Genomic DNA, 20,510 nt, shown 5'->3' with positions numbered 1-20,510 from the left:
TAATGACCATCAAAAGCTGTGAGAGCCTCAGTGATTATCCAGTATCTTCCATTTACCAAGCAGGAGAAAAGGATTAGAATATTTTAGAGAAACTCTTATCAACAAGATTTGCAAATAATTTTCTCTTTCTGTCCAATTGCATGTAGTCCAAGTAAGGCTATAGCACTCTAGGTATTTTTTAAAGTCGACCCATTTTGCAGCTGACTTTATTTCTTTCTGGATTAAAAATAGATGGCAGAGGTATGGAGGCACACTCTACCATGACTGAAGTGACAAGTTAACATGGAGATTAGTAATAATAATAATAATAATAACAATAATTGCTAATAATTACCAAATACTTTCTTTATATAGTTGGTAGGATTATTGGTCTCATTTACTAATGAGTGAATTGAAGTTTAGAGAGGTTATGTAACTTGCCCAAAGACAGAGAGCTCATTAGTGGTGGGGCTGGCATAACTCAAGGGTGTCTGAATCTAGCTGCCATGTTTTTCTACCTTCCAAGAGAAACACTTAAGCAAGAATTATGAAGATTTAATTTAATGGCTCAGTCCCTTGAGCATATTTCTGTCTCTCTTATCCTCCTTGTGCCATTTCTTCTGTACTTCCTTTGCTTTGAAAAACTTCATGGAAGTAGGTACTCTAGTGATTCTAATACATCTGTTCATTTTTTTGAGTGTGTTGAAACTTTCAGGCATGAATAAATGTGGTGACAGCTTGACATCTGTTAATACTGACAGGTCATGAGATAACACCAGGAAGCACTAGAAACATAAGGTGTTATGGGGTATTTGGCTCCTCTCAAGCTATTTTTACATATTTTAAAGTCTAAGGTCTTTTAGTTGTGTCTTGATTTTGTTTATCCTCAGAATTATCTAAACACTTAAGGATGCTTTAATGTGAGAAAAGTCTCTAATCTGAGTAAACGTGGCCTGGAGAGAAGTCTATGTAGGCACTGTGGTTCCCTGGGTCAACGCTGTTTATACCCGTGCCCTCCAGGAGCAGCTGAGATTCTTTTACCGTCCCCAGATCGATACCCCAGAAGGGCGGCCATAGCAAAGTACCGCAAACTGAGTGGCTTACAAAGAACAGAAATTTATTTTTCACAGTCTGGAAGCCAGAAGTCTGAAATCAAACTGTCGGCAAGGTTGTGCTCCCTCCAAAAAGCCTCTAGGGAATGATCCTTCCTTGTCTCTTCCAGCTTCTGGTAGGGCGAGGTACTCCTTGGCTTGTAAATGCATTACTCTGCCTCCATCTTGCCATGAGGTTTCTCTCTATAGCTGCCTTTTCACATTGTCTTTGCTCTTTTTATAAGGATACACAGTCATATTGGATTAAGGGCCTACCTTAATTCGATATAACCTCATCTCAACTCGGTTATATCTATAGAGATTCTATTTCTTTTTTTTTTTCCTTTTCTTTCTTTTTTTTTTTTTTTTTAAAGATTTATTTACTTGACAGAGGGAGTGAGATCACAAGTAGGCAGAGCAGCAGGCAGGGAAAGGAGGGGAAGCAGGCTCCCTGCTGAGCAGAGAGCCCAATGCCAGGCTCCATCCCAGGACCCTGAGATCATGACTTGAGCCGAAGGCAGAGGCTTAACCCACTGAGCCACCCAGGTGCCCCTAGAGATCCTATTTCCAAATAGGATCATATTCATAGGTACTGGGGGTTAGGACTTCAATGTGTCTTTTTAAGAGACACAAATCAACCTACTACACCAAATCCAGTATTTGTGACACTGCTGGGTGCTGAGGTCTCATCTACGAAGGCCAATCCCCCAGAGAAGCCCAGAAGTGGGGGATGGGGGGGTCATTCTACTAAAAATAGGTTTGTCTCCTAGTAGTTGGAATGATTGCTCTTTCACCAGCTCCTTCACAGAATGGTCGTATTTTCATGATGATGTGAATTTTCTGATATTTGAAGGGTCCCCAAGCTGATGTTATTTCAACTAGTGCAGCGTGATGTGACAACAGTAGTGCTACAATGCAATGCAAATATCAACAACCACGAAATCAATAGACGGAGCAGATGCTGTGACTCAACTAGCTGTGACAATCAGCAAATGATTGATGTGAGAAGCACAGCTTTCGGCAGCAGCTGCTTCACTGAGAATTGGTTTTAGTGAATCACCACCGCAGCTGCCATTTTTCTCTGAGCCAGATAAATCCTGACGTGAATAAGCTGCTGTTATTGGAGATGTAAATGCAGCCAGTAATAAATGTCACTGGCCTAAGTCTGAGATATGTAGTCACACTCGCAAATTCAAAGAAGGGGGGATGATTTTGGCATTAAATATATTTCTGTGGAATTTTGGCTCTTTATTTTTGATCCTGTCTGTAACCCTGCATTGAATTTAATGTCTTAACATGAAGCTTATCTCCATCAGTTCAAGTGAAGCATATGTAAATCAGCTAATTCTTCTAAAAAGCAAATATATTTAATATAGTAAACAATACTGGGGGAAAAAGTAAATCCTTATAAAAAGTATTAAGATTTTCCTTTGTTCTAAATTTGTACTTCAATGACATCAACAGTGTCTTAAGTTCAGCTGTGAGTGTGGGACTACGGTATGAGTGGTAGCTGTGACGCGCAGTCTACACAGCCTAACACAGTGGCCAGCTCCAAATAGCTCTCCAGTTCTAGACACACCAAAAATTAGAAAAGCAAAGTTTTTTCTTAGTTGATCCATATACCTGGATTAAAGAAAACTCTTTAAAATGACAACGACAACAAGCAACAACAATGTCAAAAAGAAACAAGACTAGGCTGCATCCCTTAGCAAGGATAGACAGGAAACCGGAAATGAGCATTACAGCTTACGTCTCTTTACTGACGAACTGGGTATGAAGTCTTTACTTGGTTGCTTTGCTTTTTAGAGACTGTTTTTACAGTTGGTGCTTACAAGTAACTCTTGAAAGACCCTTCAAGAATGGATTTATCTCAAAAGGCTATTTCAGGTTTTTTCTTTTCTTAATATTATTCTAAAATCTGAGACTGACATTCTATATCTTATTCAGTTAGAAACATCTCTAAATCTGCAGCAAATTAAATAGCAAAGATAAATGCCTATTGAATAATGTTCCTCTGTAGATTTCTCTTTTATGTGTGTTTTTCCTAGGCTATAGGAAAGAGAAATAGCTGTAACTGAGAATATCAGGTCAAATAGATGCAAGGAGACCTTTAACCCAAGAACTAACAGAATCAAATCACATAGGAATTCACACAGTTAGATTTGAAAGGAAATGGAGGTCAGGAAGAGAAAAAAAGAGTTGGCTATAACGTCAGTTTTGTTAGTGGGAAAAAAAATAATTAGAGTGCATTTGAAATTTTCTCAGACCTTTTCTGGTCCTATGTTGGTAATTGGTTATTTATTAAAAAAATTTTTAAAAACATTTATTTATTTGAGAGAGAGCGAGCAAGGGAGCATGTGCACAGGTGGGGAAGGGCGGAGGGATAGAGTCTTCAAGCAGACTCCCTGCTGAGCGCCGACCACTAGCCAAGGCTTGATCCCAAGACCCATGAGATCATTACCTGACCTGAAACCAAGATTCAGATGCCTAACTGACAGCCACCCAGGTGCCCTGGGTGGTAATTGGTTATTTAGAAGCAATTTGGCCTTAGATGCAGCTGAGTTTGTATTCCCTTCCTTCCCCCCACAATAAAGAAACGGCCTAAGATCTTGTGCTAGTCACTTAACCTTCTAAAGTATAGTTTCTCCTTGGGTACAAGGAACATCTAATAATGACTATCATTTATTAAGCACTTACTACGTGTTAGGCATTATACTGAGTACTTTTCAGACATTGTCTCACTTAACATTCATAACCTATTCTGTGAGGCAGAAGTTTTCTTTCCACATTATAAATACAGAAAGTTGGGCCAAAGTTATCCAAGTTATAGCTATTAAGTTCTAGAGACCATCTGGCTTCAAAGCCCATGTGTGTAGCATTATACTGTCTTTAGTATTAGACTCTTTCCCAGCGTTCGCCTTCTCTGGCCAAACCTTTTGGACTGTCTGACTTCCTTTGCCTAGTGTTCCTGCCTTTGACACCATCTCTCAACATGGCTCAGGAAGGGTTACGTTGCAGAAGCCCTTAAAGCTCCCACAGGCTATCTGAGCAAATATGGAAAATGAAGTCCGAAGGCTTTACTGTCCTGTCACAAGTCATTGTGTCCGTTTCATAAAAGCATCTTGTCTTACCCCAAAGAGCACTAAATAGTAACAGTAACAATAACGACAACAATAATAAATGTATTTATAGAGAATAATATATTGTATTATTTTTATATTTAATAATATATATCATTTAAAATTGAGAATCCATTTATTGTGCTCCTCTCCCACTTCATACCCATTACTCTATAAGTCCCTGAAATCACTTTCTGGTAGATATGGAAGGATAGAAACACTTTTTTTTTTAATATTGGTTAATTTGTCTTTATTTTTTAATTTAAATTCAATTCGTTAACATACAGTGTATTATTGGATTCAGAGGTAGAGGCCTACGATTATTAGTCTTATATAATACCCAGTGCTCATTACATCATGTGTCCTCCTTCATGTCCCATCACCCAGTGTTGTCCTGAACTCCCTCAAGGATATTGTTGTGCTTCTGAAAAAACCGAGCTGGCTCCTTTGAGCAGGTCACTGATCTCATCAAGGTGAGGATGGAGCATCTGGTATTAAAATGCAATGCTAATACAATGTCCTGCAAAAACCACTTTGAAAACATAATGTCGCATATTTTCCACGTATTTACTTTTGGGGGCTCCTGTGAGTTGAATGAATCAAGTTCCACTGCTGTTCATGCGACAGTATGTCTCAGTGTCAGGCAGACTGGGTTCCCATCTTGACACCGCTTGGTGCTGGTTCTATTATAACCACAGTCTCTGTCAGGTATCCAGTAGTATTAGTATCTACTTTTGAGGGCTTTTGTAAGGATTCAGTGTGGGAATGTCCAGTGTGAGATATCTGGAAAATCATGAACACTCAGCCCTTGTTAGCTCCCGTGTTGGTATATTCACGTTCCTATATAACATCGTTTTCATTGGCTTTCTTTGTGAACATAAACGCCAGATCTAAATATGCTAGTATGAATGTAAGAGTGTTGGGGCTAGTCTCAGAATTTTAACTCTTTTTTTTATTAACACTGAAATTACTGTTTTAACTGTGATGGTGGACAGATATAACTATACAGATATATAGTTCCAGATATAACTATTAAAATGTAAATCATTTAGAGCACATCTGAGGCTTATGAGATGATTTCCTGGTGTTTGAGGGTTGTGACATAAGCAAGAAAGTACTATAGGCTAAGAAATGTAATATTGTTGGAAAATTTTAAAATATAGGGTGCCTGGGTGTCTCGGTTGTTTAAGCAACTCCCTTTGACTCAGGTCATGATCCTGCAGTCCCAGAATCGAGTCCCACATTGGGGGGGGGGGGGCTCCCTTCTTTGCAGGGAGTCTGCTTCTCCTTCTGACCTTCCCCACCCCCCATGCTCTCTCTCATTCTCTCTCAGATGAATAAATATAATGTTAAAAAAATTTAAAATATAACTTCCTTTATTGAAGCTTGGCAAGCAAACATTAAAAAACAGTAAGTAGTTTATAATAAATGTGTAACTGGTGCTTTAGTAATGTGGTTTTCCAATGACACATGATAAGGAGGTAGAGAAAGGGGCTTTCCTGAGTGATCAGAGTGGCTTTCAGTTTATATGTTCAATGCCAGGAATTTTAGAACCACATAAGCCACACCTGACGAGATGGGCAGGACAGATGGGAGTGAAGCATGACAGTTTTGCATGTTGTATGCTAACTAAGTACCATGAAACACAACCCTCCTTCCTGCCCCCGCCCCTGATACACGTATACCTTCTTCCCTTATATCAACTCAAGATTAGAATAAAGCTTTTTTTTTTTTGCCACAAGCTAACCTGATGGTGTATGGTAACTTTTGTTCAGGTATTCTGCAACCATTTATAAAGGAGAGGTTATTTTAGGGCAAGCCTTTCTACCCTGATTTACTTAAATGAATAAATAGTAATGTCTGGTCATTATTAAAAAAAAAAAAAAAGGTGGGGTGTAATCCCACAATTTGAGCCAGTATTAAGAACTTTAAAAAGATCATGAAACTCAAGTATAATGCTAGGAACAATAAGGACAAACCCCCCCCCCCCCCCACCACCACCACAAACACACACACACAGTTTAAAGACCATGGATAATGCAGTCACTATGTGAAAAGGAAAAGATTACTAACAGATTTCTCTTCAAAGGAAAGGAGGGGAATATCAATTCCTCATACAAAGTGAATTAGTATGATTGGTTTCAGTAAAAATATAATGGTAAAGAATCCTGGAATTTTGATGTCCTTGGGTAACTACAATGTACATTCTGCAGCCTAAAGCTAGGGAGGAAAATAATCTTAAGAAAAAGCTAATATAGTTATTGTCATCAGTCTGAAGTGGATAGTGGTAACCAGTGGAATGGAGAACAGAAATCTTTGGTCTGATGGCTCCCTAAAAAATATCCTCTGGTGGCAGAGGCCAGGTGGGGAGGATGAGCTATCTAAGAGCATGGCACACAAGGCTGCCTGAATATTCTGGAACGCTGGTGATCTTCCAGTAATAGGAATGCATCTGGCAAGTGAAACAGATTCCCAGACTCTTACATTGTCACAGTTGACTTGCCCGTTGCCAACCTTGTATTAACTTCAAAACAAAAATTTAGATCCACTGTGAATTAAATTTAGATCCAGATCTACTGCGTCTTTGAATGTAACTTAGTCAAAGTTGGGGAGGCTTTTGTTTCATTTTGTCATTTCCAGATATTAGCCTTGTAGAAAGGATGAGAACAGTAACAAAACACTTCTGCTTCCACTTCCCTTTGCTCCTCTCCTCTTGTTCCTTCCTCTACCGTGAGAATAAGGAAAAGAGAAAATGGTGTAAGTACCTGTTGCTTTTTTTTTTTTTTTTTTTCTTGTCTTGTCCTTCTGGACATTTAAATGGAAACTAAGGCATGATTGAGGCTTGGCTTGTTCAGAACCCTCATAAATGCTTTTTTATTTCAAGAAATGTTTGCTTTAATTTTTCATGAGAACTTTAAATATTTAAGAACTATAAGCTATATCAAATCCCTTTTAAATTTGTTTGTCTTCTTGGATTAAGGTTAATTCTGTTCTTCAGATTTCAAATCACTACCCTTATTAAGATAAGAATAAACATTTTTATTCATTTATTTATTTATTTTGGCCTTAGCTGATTACTGATTCTTCTTCCTGCCTTCTGGGAGAACACCTATTAAGTTTCTGACACACTGATCTCTCTGAGTCTGACATTCTATCAATTCTCATTTTTTCAACTATATTCTATACAAAATTGCTGAAGTTTCCATTTTAAATTTTCTTCTCTTGCCCGAGTCCATAGTTACATGACTTACTGTCCATGTCCCCTGGGCTCTATTGTCACCAGCTCTCCTCCTCATCAGTTATTGTATTAGTGGTTCCACTCTCCTAGTTCCCCAAACATAAAACCTTGGAATTGTTTCAGCTCACGGCTTTCCTTCATTCACTAGAGCTATCACCATGTTCTATGGAATTTTCCATTTTGAAGTGTTTTTTAGATTCATCTGTATCAGATAAGAGATGTTTGCCAGTTGTCACAAAGAGCCAAAATAGCTGGATTAAACACGATGCAAATGTAGTTTTGTACTGTGGAGAGGTCAGGTCAATAGTACAGGGGTGGAATAGTGGCATAGCCCTGCTAAAAATGCAGGCTCCTTCCATCCTTTGTCATCCCCAAAGTCTTGATTGTCCTTGTCTGCTTGATGGGTGATGGCTCAGCACAGCAGGCACAGACGGGTGTTCAACAAAGGGACAAGAGGAGGCAGAGGCCACATTCTCCTTTTTTTAAGGAAATAACCTAAAAATGAAATACATTACTTCTGCTCATAGCCCATCTTCAAATGGCAAAATCCAGGGCCTTATTTAGCAGTGTGGGAGGTCTGGTTATATGGTCTTTAGCCACGTGCCCAGGTAAACTTCCTGTTTCTACAGAAGACAAGGAGAAGAACTTTGGGAGCCAACTAGCAGCAGCTGCTACACCTTCCTTACTATAATTTTATTGTCTTTACCCTTTGGTGTGCCTTTATTGCCCATTGCCAAGATTATTGCGAGAAGACTTTTAGCTGGATTTACTGATCGCTCTATCAAGCCACCCATTCTTTCTTTTAAAGAGCTACTCCCCCACCCCTTGTTTAACCTCCTGCTCTTAACCTTTAAAGCTCTTTATTATCTGGTCCTAGTCTACCTGTTTCTACCTTTTTTTCAAAGTTCATTCATTCATTGATTCATTTATATATTTAGTAAATATGTGTTGAGTGCCTGCTCTGTGTCAGACATGGAGTCATTTATTTTCCTAAACTAGGGCTGTGGATGGAAACATCTTCATGAATGCACGTACTTGCTAATGTCAGGATGATTCACTTCTTTGAAGCTTGTTTTCACCATTGTCATGCTTGAGAGGTTAAATACATTTTAAGAGCAGCCTTTTGAAACTAGGTCTTGCAGTTGAAGTAGTTAATTTGCTTTTAGGAATCAGATGATGTTCACTTGACCCATTTCAACTTTCAGGTTTTTATGCATTTTAGAACTACGATTTGCTTTAAAAAAAATGAAAATAGAAGAATATTTATTGAATCAACTAGAACTAGATTTAGTAGCTCACTGAAATTGTAAAATTGCTCAAATGCAAGCATGAGCTAAGGATTACTTCATGTGTTACAGTTGTCCAGCTGCTTCTTTGTTCCCAAACGCCTTAACCTCGTCCTCAGTCCTTCAGACTGAGGTGTAAAGGTATATATCACAGAACGCACCTGGTTTGGACTTTGTCCTCCAGATTACATTTGCTTCTTTTTCTATAATCCTAGGTAATGTAGAGACAGACATTTATTTAATACAAGTAATCTGACATTATATTTATATTTAGTTCTTTTTTTTTTTAAAGATTTTATTATTTATTTGACAGAGATCACAAGTAGGCAGAGAGGCAGGCAGAGAGAGAGAGAGAGGAGGAAGCAGGTTCCCTGCTGAGCAGAGAGCCCGATGCGGGACTCGACCCAGGACCCTGGGATCATGACCTGAGCCGAAGGCAGCGGCTTAACCCACTGAGCCATCCAGACGCCCCTATATTTAGTTCTTTATTCTTTCAGAGAAGATACTGGAGCAGGTCCAGGTCCAGGCAAGGTTTGTGAAGCTGAGTTGCACAAATACAGATCAAATCTTTATTTAAATGTTTGATTTTTTTTTATCATAGAGTTTTTATTTATTATTTATATATATTTTTATATTTTATTTATTTGTCAGAAAGAGTATAAGCAGGGGGATTGGCAGGCAGAGGGAGAACCAGGCTCCCTGCTGAGCAAGGAGCCTGATCTGGGACTCAGTCCCAGGACCGTGGGATCATGACCTGAGCAGAATACAGCCTCCTAACCCACTGAGCCACCCAGGCATCCCTCATCACAGAGTTTTCAAACTAATTTTGATTTTTTTAAAAAATGCACTAACTATTATCTTGATTTCTGAGGATTCAAGGACCTCCTAAAATCTTGTGTTTGAGATGCTCCAGATCCTCCTTCTTTATGTAAATTAATTGTATATCGACATGGCTGGCTGCTTGAGTCATCAAAGCTTGCAAGTTAGGGAATATATATTTCAAAGAGAAAATAAATACTCATTATTTTACCAAACACTAGGAGCAAAAATTATCTTAAATGCTAATGGATCATCATAGTTTAAGTATTTACATTTACAACTGAGATCAGATCAGGATTCACAGGGAAGCCTCTCCTTAAAAAAAGACAGGGGCATTAAAAGGGAAGATGAACAAGTGCCCAGTCTGAGTAATTTTAGCTGCTTTTTTAAATTCTGTCTTGAAATGGCTGCTCTCCTTCCATCTCCAGCCTGGTAGCCTCATCTCTAATGGCAGTGTGGTTATGTCCTTTTCAGACTACATCTTTTGGAGGAGGAGGAGGAGAGGAGGAAGAGGAGAGAGTGGGTAGAGCCTGGGAGCTGCTTTAACCAGAGCAGTTCTGCATGGATCTGTCTTACATATTGGCCATCTGCTAAAGAGTTCATTGGGGAAAAAAAAAAGTTTGAAAACCACTGGACTAGATGATTTACAATTCTGAGTGTACATGGTTCTGATATGATGGATTTCTGCTGACCTACCCACACCTTGATCTGCTCCTCTTGTCAAACCTGCAACAAATACCCTTTGGTGAGACTGCTGCCTTCTCGCCTTGAGTATCTCCTAGCCTTTGTATATAACACTATGTTTTCTCTAGATTTAATAGCTGTTCTAAGAGAGAGAGTAGAGAGAATTAGACCGTGTGCAGTAGCAATGTCTTACAGATTCTGCATCTTATACTGAAGTTCAGGAAGAACACAGTAGAATAGCCAGTTATATTTTTATTTCATTTTAAATTTCTGTCAATGTATCTAGTATATGTAATAATTTATAATATAACATATAACTTACATTAGTCTATTAGTAGAGTGATACTTATAATTTATAAAAATAAATATTCGTAAATAGGAGATGTGTTACTCAAACAATTTTGTTGTTGTTATTAAGGGCATGCCACTGTTCTTGAAATCCTTTCAGAAATTACTGCTCTTTTGTTAGTAAAATTGTTGACGGTTGATAACTTAAGACAAGTAAAGACTCCCCCAGTCTCTTAATCTTTAATTTTGATTTGTGTGAGTTATCAAAGTCCGTCCTGTGACTATACTTGGATATAACATAAACTGCGAAGAGGTAGAGAGGGTAAAGTAACTCTGTCAGCATACTCTTTCTTTTTTTGTTTCTTGGTTCTATTACAATGGGCAGGAATAGGGGAAATTCATAAGATGAAAACACTAATATGGTATAGGTGTACAAAGGGGATTTTTTAAAACATGCATTTGAAAGACACAAATAACAATGTTTAGTGTTATCAAACTTAGTTTAAATTGAGTTCCTGTTTGCAGTTTCTACTAGATCTTTGCCAAGAGCTGTATGCAGATGTTTGAGAAAATTAGAACTACAAAAGTATGTTTTTGTAAATTGGTTTTTAGGGGTGAATATTTATATTATAGTACATAAATGTTGAAGCGTATACATTTTAATTTTATTACTACTTCCCCCATGATCATGTTTTCATTTGTTTTCCTCTTCCTCTTCTCAGTTCCCTATATTTGTCCTGAAAAATTAGACTCAACTGGAGGGAAATAGTCCCAGATACAGAGTGAGAGGAACAGTGCAAACCATATGGGAAGCTGCGTACAGGAACAAGTTAAAAGATATCCATTTTGGATTTTAAAATTCTTTCACAGTGATAAAGTATGCATTCAGGCAGCTCCGAGTTTGAAAAATACCTCATGCACCTTGACATTCAACAGATATTTATTTTATTCCTCCTACCATGTACAAAATGTTGTGCAAGAGGAATGAGTCACAGCCGATGTCCTCAAAAGGCTTTAAAAATTGTGTGAGGTGGAGATGGGAAGGCAGTATCAGAAATTTGTAAGTTCAATAATGGAGATACACCAGAGTGTTTCAGAGCACAGGGGAGCGAGCATACTAGCCCAAAGGGCATAGAAGTCTTCTGGGATAGGGGTGCCCAAGTTAACCCTGAATGGGAGAATATGTGCTAGCCAGGGGATAGGGAGGGGATCACGGGCAAAGGACCTCAGTCACAAGGGCAGTATAAATAAGGCAAAGAGGTGCCATTCATTGGGTATGACCTCAGAGCTTTAGGATTAATGCAGGTTGAGCATGGGTGAAAATGAAGGAGAGGTGGATTGGGGCCAGCTCCTGGAGGGCACCATACATTCTGTGAAAGGGCTTGGATTTGATCCTGTAGGTGATGAGAAGGCTGTAAAGGATTAATTAGAGAATGGCCATGAGCACATTTACTTTGAAATAATTCCATCTGACATCTGAGTAAAGAATGGATTTGCAGGAAGCAAGAATGCATAAGAGAAGAGTCATTTAGGATGTCATTGCAATAGTCCGAGAAGAGTAAATGGCAGGCTGGCCGAAGGTGGTAGGAATGTGGTGGAGGGAATTTGCAAAGTGCCCTCTTGCTTTCAATGGCTAGTGTGAATACAGATAGTTCATGCCCCTATTATTTTTCATCCTTCTTGTGTCAGGTGCTCAACCCTGGGATACAGGGCCCATTTTTTGAACAGAAATTATATGTGCATTGTTTATCATTGTTTTTAGGAGCAAGATTGTTGAATTCCTTTCGCATGGTCCCCATTTGGGTAGTGGAATATTGGTACAATGCCTCAGGGCACTTAAGAAAGATTTAAAAATTTTTCTACAGTCCTATTCCAAAAGTATAATAGGTTTCTATAGTTTCCCAAAGGTGTGGCCATGCCAAATATTTTCTTGCATGTTTCTGTGCCTATAAGTATTTGTTGTAATGGACAGTCACTTTTAGATGATGACCTTCTCAAGTTGACATTAATCCCTAACAGCACTGATGCAGTAATTATCCACTGCATTTTGTAGCTGGCAATTCTAGGTACTAACACCTGTTACTTGAGAGGAAGGCCTTTTGACTGTTAACAGAAAATTTTATTGTAGAATTGGAGGCGTTGCTTTTCTTAAGAAAGTCAAGTCATGGTGTTTACCAGTTGTAACTCTATAAAAACAAAATGATTAGAATTTGTTAATGTAAGGGCACCTGCATTAATGTAGGGGCTCAGTTATTTAACTGTCTACTGTCAGCTCAGGTCATGATCCCAGGATCCTGGGATGGAGCCCCACATCAGGCTCCTATCTTGGTTGGGAGTCTTCTTCAATCTCTGTCCCTTCCCTGATCATGCTTGCTTGCTTTCTCTCTCTCTCTTTCTCAAATAAATAAAATCTTTTTTAAAAATTCATAAAATTTGTTAATATAACTGAATTTGTTTCTTTTCTGGTACTTAATAGTTTTTTTTAAATTAATTTACAGGAAAGAAAGTTTATCAGAGTTTCTTCCTAAACCTCTTAGAGATAACAGCATATTTTAATCAGAGACCTGTAAGTATCCTTTTCTTCTTTATTTAGAAAATTAGATATTGATTTTGTGGAAGAATTGGCTCCTTCAAGAATACTCTTGACAGGATATGGCTAAACAATCTGAGTTGGCATGCAAAATTTGAGTGAGAGTAAAACACACAGAAAATCACCTCTCAAAACCCAAAACAAAGAAATCAAAACTGCTGTTAGAAAACCATCAAATCTATCTATAGCTTGTGAACGTTTGACTTATTTTTTGGCAATTTCTCTGTCTTGATGTCACTGTCATTACTTTTTTCCCCTTTGTGAAAATATCTGTGTGTGTGCATATTTTAGGAAGTCTGTAACATCAATGAGAAGGAAGAGGAAAAGGGTAGGGTGTGAACACAGGAAAGGGAAGAATTTGTATTCTGTAAAAAGTTACATGGCTTTGGGGCACCTGGGTGGCTCAGTCATTAAGTGGCTGCCTTTGGTTCAGGTCACAATCCCAGAGTCCTGGGATGGAGGCCCATATTGAGCTCCCTGCTCGGCGGGAAGCCTGCTTCTCCCTCTCCCACTCCTCCTGCTTGTGTTCCCTCTCTTGCTGTGTGTGTATGTCTCTCTCTCTCTGTCAAATAAATAAAAAAAAAAAAAAAAGAAAAAGTTACATGGCTTTGGACGACTGTATTTTCCAGTCACACTTTCAGGGAAATTTTGTACAAAATCAGACCTACGTCTCCTAATAGCTAAGGTTCAGTCACTTTCATCATATTTTTGAAGTGTCTGTTACTCTGCTAGATGCAAAACTGGCCAACTCAGGAACAGGGAACTGGGGACACCCTTCCTGCTTCAATTTAACAAGAGGCCAAGACAAGCATATCTTTTCACAAGCAGGTATTTTATCAGATAAACTGAGAAGACTCAATGAGAAGAAGAAGAAAAATCTTTGTCTTAAAAGCATATCTGTAGCAACAGCATTTAATATTTTGTTCCCTGAAAGACATTTGACATCTCATGTAGTCCTCTTCTAGCACTAAGACAAATAATCGTCATACTGAGCTGAAGAGCACAGAGTCTAGGGCCCGTTTAGTAAACAGACAATGAAGCAGTCAGTAGCTAAAGTCTGGAGCTGAGAGGTTCTTCACTGGTGGTAAGAGATTAGCATACTTCTGGGCTTCTCAACTGTAAATATTTGTGTTGACTAGAGTTGATAACTACCTTAGATTATTTTATGATTCTAGGACATCCTTGAAATTTTGTTGCTTAGTAGTTAATAGTCATTTTATCTTGGGTAATCTATGCTTATTATACTGATTTTAACATGTGTGTAGTAGCTAATAAAACCAGCCAGCAGGAACAGAGAGATATTTCTAGCTTGCTTCATCAGATAAGATCTCAACAAATTTTTTAATTAGAAGGTGTATTGAAATCTTAATTACACACGCTGTCACAATATAGGTGGTTTCCTACCTACGTGACATTAATTTTTAGTTCCAATGCATCCATATTTTAATCTTGTGTGTTTGAGGAAGTTACCTGAATTCTCTAATGCTTCAATTTATCAGTAAAATGAAACTAAAAATGCTTATTTTATAGGCTTGCCTGGGGATTAAGTAAAATGATAAAACAGTATAATATAAATAATAATACTGAAATAAACTACTACAATCATAATTTCCTATCTTTATTATATTGTTTCATAGACTTTGAGGTTTTGCCCACATAATGATTTCATTTGTCCGAGTATATAAACTATTTATAAAATCACTGAAAGAATTGTGAGAATGGAGATTTCTGGCCACATTCCCAGATATTTTTAACAAGTATCTCAGATAATGCACATGAAATTGACCTACAGGCCACCCTGTGAGAAACACAAATTTTCTCTTAAAAATAAGCCTCAGAGTAGTTGATTTATCAAATCACAAGTGAATTTTGTGCAAAATATATATTCTTAGGGTTCCATCTTGGAGATTCCAATTTGGCAGATCTGGAGCAAGGCTTTGCAACTTTTCAATAACTTGCCATGCCGATTTTTATATTTGCAAACCACTGCTCTACAGCCTCACCATATTCTAACTTTTGATAAAGCTTATAGTTGTGCTTACCATACGTAGATGAGGGGATATCATTATGGGTCAATGCTTCAACTAGTCCGGGTCAAGTTCCAGGAGTGAAGGGATGAGCGTGGATGTCTGCATTTGCATACATGAACAAGGCTGACAGTTTTATTTACCTTGGTTGTGTAGCTGCTTTAAGTAAATCAAGTCAAGCCCATAAATTGTGGAACCCCTGAATGAGAAAGAACTTTTGGAGACCACCTAGTTTGAACCTGTGTTTCATGGGAAGAGGACAGTGGGGCTCCGAGGTCTACCGAAGGCCAGAGGACAAGACCAAACTGACACTTGGATTTCTGTTCCCAGCTCGGTTCCATTTCCACTGCAGTTGGTTGACTTTGATTCTGTCATTTCAATGAGGTGCAGCCTGTGAAACCAGCTACTATTGTGCTGGCTGTGGGCTTCCCGGCAGGCATAGGAAGTGCTGTGTGATTCAGCTTTCCTACTTAACTGTTCAGCTCTCTGAAACTGACAGCTTCTTCCTATCTCCAGTTCTCTCTCTCGAATAACAAAGAGGCAGGAAGGCCACTGAAGGACTGAAGGTACTCCCCAGGAGAGGCAGCCTGTCCCAGCAGTGGCACCATCTTCTCAGTTGCCTTCCTGATTCTTTATCTTAGCCAGAGTCATCTGCTTTTTCTATCTTTATCTCTCGATGGCAGAGCCATCATTGCTTTTGTCTGTAATTTTACTCTTGCATCATTTTCTTTTAGCACTCTTTACATCGTATTACTTGCCCTCATTTGGACACCATTTAGCTCTGGCGTGCCATTAAGTTCAACAAATATTAAATACTACTATGTTCCAAGAACAGTCTTGGGTACCTGAAATGCAAAATGAAGCTAGCGTGGTCCTGGTTTCAGAAGAGTTTTCAGTATCATGGGGGAGGGAATCAATGTAACAAATCAGCAGGAGTGTTTGAGAGTGTTACAGTAGCCAAGGATACCATATCAGGAGAGTCAAAGAAATATTGGGAAAGGAAGTGACATCAGTCTTTTTTGAGTGAAAAAATCATAACCCATAAGATAAATGTGCAACATTTTACAACCACCTGAAGAGAATGTTCCTAAGGCTTAATGAAGAGAGCTAATGCCATCAGAGATGAATAAGGTGGGTGTTGGCATGATGGTGAGAAAGGGACACTGCAACGTGTAGCAGGAGACCTGGGTCTTCTGCTCACACTTCCAATATCAACCTATGTGACTTGCATCAATCCAGTAAGACTTCCCTGGCCCCACTTGAGTGCTCACTGAATTCATTCAAATAATGAAATTCAAGTTATAGGCTGCCCTACATTTTTGAGATACAGTCAGGTGGAAGAAAAGTGCCTCCCAGGTGAAGTGCTATCTGAGCCAAAGCCTCAGTTTTGAGCTTACCTCAATACCTCAGTTTTGAGGTATTGAATGAGTGAAGAGAAGCTTTGGAAGGAGAATGCTCCCGCCAGGAGAACTGCATCCATCCACTGGCCTGAGTCTGGAGGTGAAGGGAGTATTTCTGAGAGCTACAAGTCCTGAGTGAGGAGCAGTTTCTTTCAGCTGCTGGACCACAGGGGAGGAGAACCAAAAGGCAAGGCTTATATATAAGCAGAATGTAGATCATGCAGGGTGTTGTTAGTCGTGCTAATGAACTTGGTTACTTTTTCTTGGCTTAAGGGCAATAGTCGAAGAGCTAAGATAGTAAGATTTGCGTGGCGAGCATAAAGAGTGGAAGAGGAAAAGAAAACTGAGGCAGGATGAAGGAGATACTCCAGTCTGAAGTTGTTGGTGACCTTAACTAGGTTAGGAAAAGTGAGCAGAGAAGTTGCTCCATCAATTAAATAGCTATTTGAGAATAGAATTTATATGACTTGATGGTCATAGAGGTGAGGGAAAAGGATGCCTGCTGGGCTTCTGGCCTGTGCAACTGGGTAAATTTTAGTCTGTTCATGGAGAAAGAAGCCCAGGGGGAGGAACCGGCTTCAAAAGGAATTCGGGAATCTCTAACATGAGGGGATGAAACCAGCAGATCTGTCCTGGGGCTCCTCATACTAACTGGCCTTCCACATGCTGAGAATATCACACACGTTGTCACACTTAGTCTTCTCAGCTGTGGGAGGTAGTATTCTATGCTCAAAAGATGTGAAAGCTGAGGCTCAGAGAGCTTAATGCCTTGTATAAGGTCCCTTAACTAATAAGTAGTGGAGCCAAAAGTTCAGACCGAGCTAAACCAGGTGCATTTCATTCTAAAGCACCCGCACCTTCTATTTTATCACTCCCCTTTCCCTTTGAGCCTGATATGTGTAACTCTGTGAAAATAGGTCACTTGTAGAACACAAATAACTTTAGACTTTATGTATTGTTAAATTGAAGGCATAAGCTCTACCTTCTAACCGGTCATTATCTCTCACCTGGAATACTGCAGTTGTCTCCAAACTCATCTCTTGAATCCACTCTTCTTTTCAATCTGTGCCGAAGTGATCTTTTTAAAGTTCAATTTTGATCATCACGCTATTGCTTAAAAGATGTCAATGACTTTCCATTGCTTTTAGCATAGAACAGACCTTAACATGCCCCAATGATGTGTAGCCCCTGTTAACTGACCCACTTCATCTTGTGCCATTTTCTACCTTCTTCTCTGTACTTAGGCCATACTGGACTTCCCTCAGCTTCTGAAGTGTGCTATGCTCTTCTCCTCTGCATGAAATACTTGTCTTCCGTATCTGTATCAACCAGCTAGTGCCTTTTCTTTATATCTCAGCTAATCTTGTCAACGAATCAGGTTCTGATACACTCACAAAACAATTTTTTCACCTAAGACCGCAATTTGTATTTATACATGGATTTTTGTTCATTTTTTTTCCCACCCATTAGATTCATGAAAGTAGTTCCACAACTGTTTTGCCAGGCATATAATTGGCACTCAATAGATATTTTCTAAGCAAATTAATAAATTTACAAAAGAATGAATGCATTTCTGGATTAGTTAATTTATATTTGATTATTTATTTGGTATATTATTTAGAATTGAAAAAAGAACATTTTCTATATTCCCATAAAATAAACTAATTTCAGTTATATATAACATTGTTTGTGTTTTTCTTTTTTAAAAGATTTTATTTATTTGACAGACAGAGAGAGGTCACAAGCAGACAGACAGGCAGGCAGAGAGAGAGGAAGAAACAGGCTCCCTGCTGAGCAGAGAGCCCGATGTGGGGCTCAATCCCAGGACCCTGACACCATGACCTGAGCTGAAGGCAGAGGCTTAACCCGCTGCGCCACTCAGGCACCCAACATTGTTTTTTAATATCTTGTTGATATAGTATTTCCCCTGGTATTATATTATAATTGTTTTTCCCTTTCTGAAGTCAATTTTCTTTTACACGATAGATGAAGCTAATTCCAACAGCATAGTGGTAATTATTGAATTGACATTTTTTGGATTAAACCAATTAAACCAAAGCAATTAAGACTTGGAAATTGCAACTATAAAAGAACAATATGTCATCATTCAGTGTACCAATGAAGAATGGAAATGTGTTATAATTAGTTTGTAAATGTCACATCTTTATTGGACTTGCTAATTAAATGAGACTTTTCCATCCCAGCCTTGCTGAAAATAATTTGGAATTTTCAGGAGTGATATTTTATTTTTTTCACTCAAGATTGATTCTCTGCCATGTGATGATCATAATCTAACAAATAAGGCTTGGATTAGGCCTAGTGAAGAATGCCACTAATGTGTGAGCCCTTGGCCCTCAAGTGGTGGTGGACTGTCAGTGTTCAAAATAGGCTACCAAGACTCAGGACTGAACAAATGATTGGGCTGGACTGGGATGGAATCTAGCATAAGATATTTTTGCAATGTATTCTACAGATACATTGCTGAGACCCACCCACCCCCAAATTGTCTATGAACATTGACTACTAGATAGCATTTGAATCTCGAAGAGCCAACTGAAGGGATTAGATTACATGAGCACCCAACAAAGTTCTTTAGCTTGAATAGCTTGTAATACTACATGGAGGAAGGGACAAATTAAAGGCAGGTGGAAGAAGGCTTATCTATTAGAGATTAAAGTTCCAGCTGTTACAGGAAATAGGTTTTTGGCCACTAGGACAACAATTTATGATATAGTCCAGCATTTACCAACATGGGGATCCTGGTCTTCTGGGATTCTACAGAATTATTAGAGGGGTCCACAAGCCATCTGTGCCTCTGTGTCTAAATAAATACTGTTGTATATCATATATATTACCATTTTCTAAATATATATAGGTTATTGTTATAAAAATGAGAATTTGTGTTTCATAGAATCTTTTCATCTGTTATGTATTTTCTCAGTCAGATATCTAAAAAATGTGGTTCTTCAATCCTGAGACATCATTTTGCATTAAATCTCAATGAACAAGTTATATCTGTCGTACTATGAGGTATACCAACTGTTTTTTTCTCCACACCTAGTATTTCTGAGAATCTTCAGATTCTAGGACTCCATCCTGAGTGCTATCTTCACTTTTCTCATCTGATGCTCTGGTTTCTCTGCTCACCACTTTCTAATGTTTCCCACAATTTTTTTGATGCTGCTGCCAAACTCTCTAGTTGAAATCAGACTAGGATTGTCCTCAGGGTCCTCTCTTTGTTGCCCAAAGCAAAGATATCATTAGGATGGTTGTGGTGTATAGTAAAGTTCACCCAAGACTGGAGGATAATATGAGAGAATTATAGTGCAGAGATGGGAAACTTAGTATTAGGTATTCAACATCATTACTACTAGAATCAGTTCATTATGCCCATTAATGGGAGATCCCTACTGCTTGGCTCTGTTCTTAATGTCTAGCCTTGTTTCAGGTTTCTATCCTCTTTCTACTGGCAGTTGCCTCCCTGGGCTCTAGGCTAGAATCCCTCTCTCTGCACATAAAGAAATCACTACATGTTGTGATTTTATATCCTAGAAGTTATTATGTCATTCAGACCCTAGCATATACAACTTTAAAATTACAATAAGTAACTGTTATTGTCTGAATATCATCCTTCCCAGGTAGGATTATCATTTAATGGCCCTCTACCCCAACAATCTACTCCCAAGCAAGAGGGCTTTCTAATTGAAAGGGTAAATGATTAGTTTCACAAAGTCTCAGAAGAACATAGATTGACTTCTAAGCACAGAACAGAGTTGGGATATGGAGACGTCTTTCCCTAAGAGATTTTGCAATCAGAAACCTTCCCTTACGCACATGAAGGCATAACCTTCATGGAATAGGGTAGCAAAAGGTCTACCTTCTTCTCCTACGTGCACCCAAAGGCTTGGTCTTTTCCTGTTGCAAATTACATCCACCATGTCCATAGGTGATCTGATGTTAAAAAATGGTTTTGTCCTTGAAAAAAATAG

At 38.7% G+C, this 20,510-nt stretch overlaps 1 protein-coding gene across 6 annotated transcripts in view; it reads left to right on the top strand.

Moving 5' to 3' along the window:
* PKIB (cAMP-dependent protein kinase inhibitor beta) overlaps positions 1–20,510 on the top strand; it is a 109,904-nt gene that overhangs the window by 53,830 nt on the left and 35,564 nt on the right. For all 6 annotated transcript variants that reach the window (XM_004740114.3, XM_045066405.1, XM_045066408.1 and 3 more), the window contains exon 3: positions 13,003–13,070. The gene's annotated coding sequence lies outside the window, so the exon portion shown is untranslated. The remainder of the gene's footprint in view (positions 1–13,002; positions 13,071–20,510) is intronic.

This window comes from Mustela putorius, unplaced genomic scaffold (genome assembly GCF_011764305.1).
Source record: "Mustela putorius furo isolate JIRA1106 unplaced genomic scaffold, ASM1176430v1.1 tig00003863_pilon_pilon_pilon, whole genome shotgun sequence".
NCBI lineage: Eukaryota > Metazoa > Chordata > Mammalia > Carnivora > Mustelidae > Mustela > Mustela putorius.
Note: the sequence above shows the minus strand (reverse complement) of the source record. Positions and strands in the feature narration are given on the sequence as shown.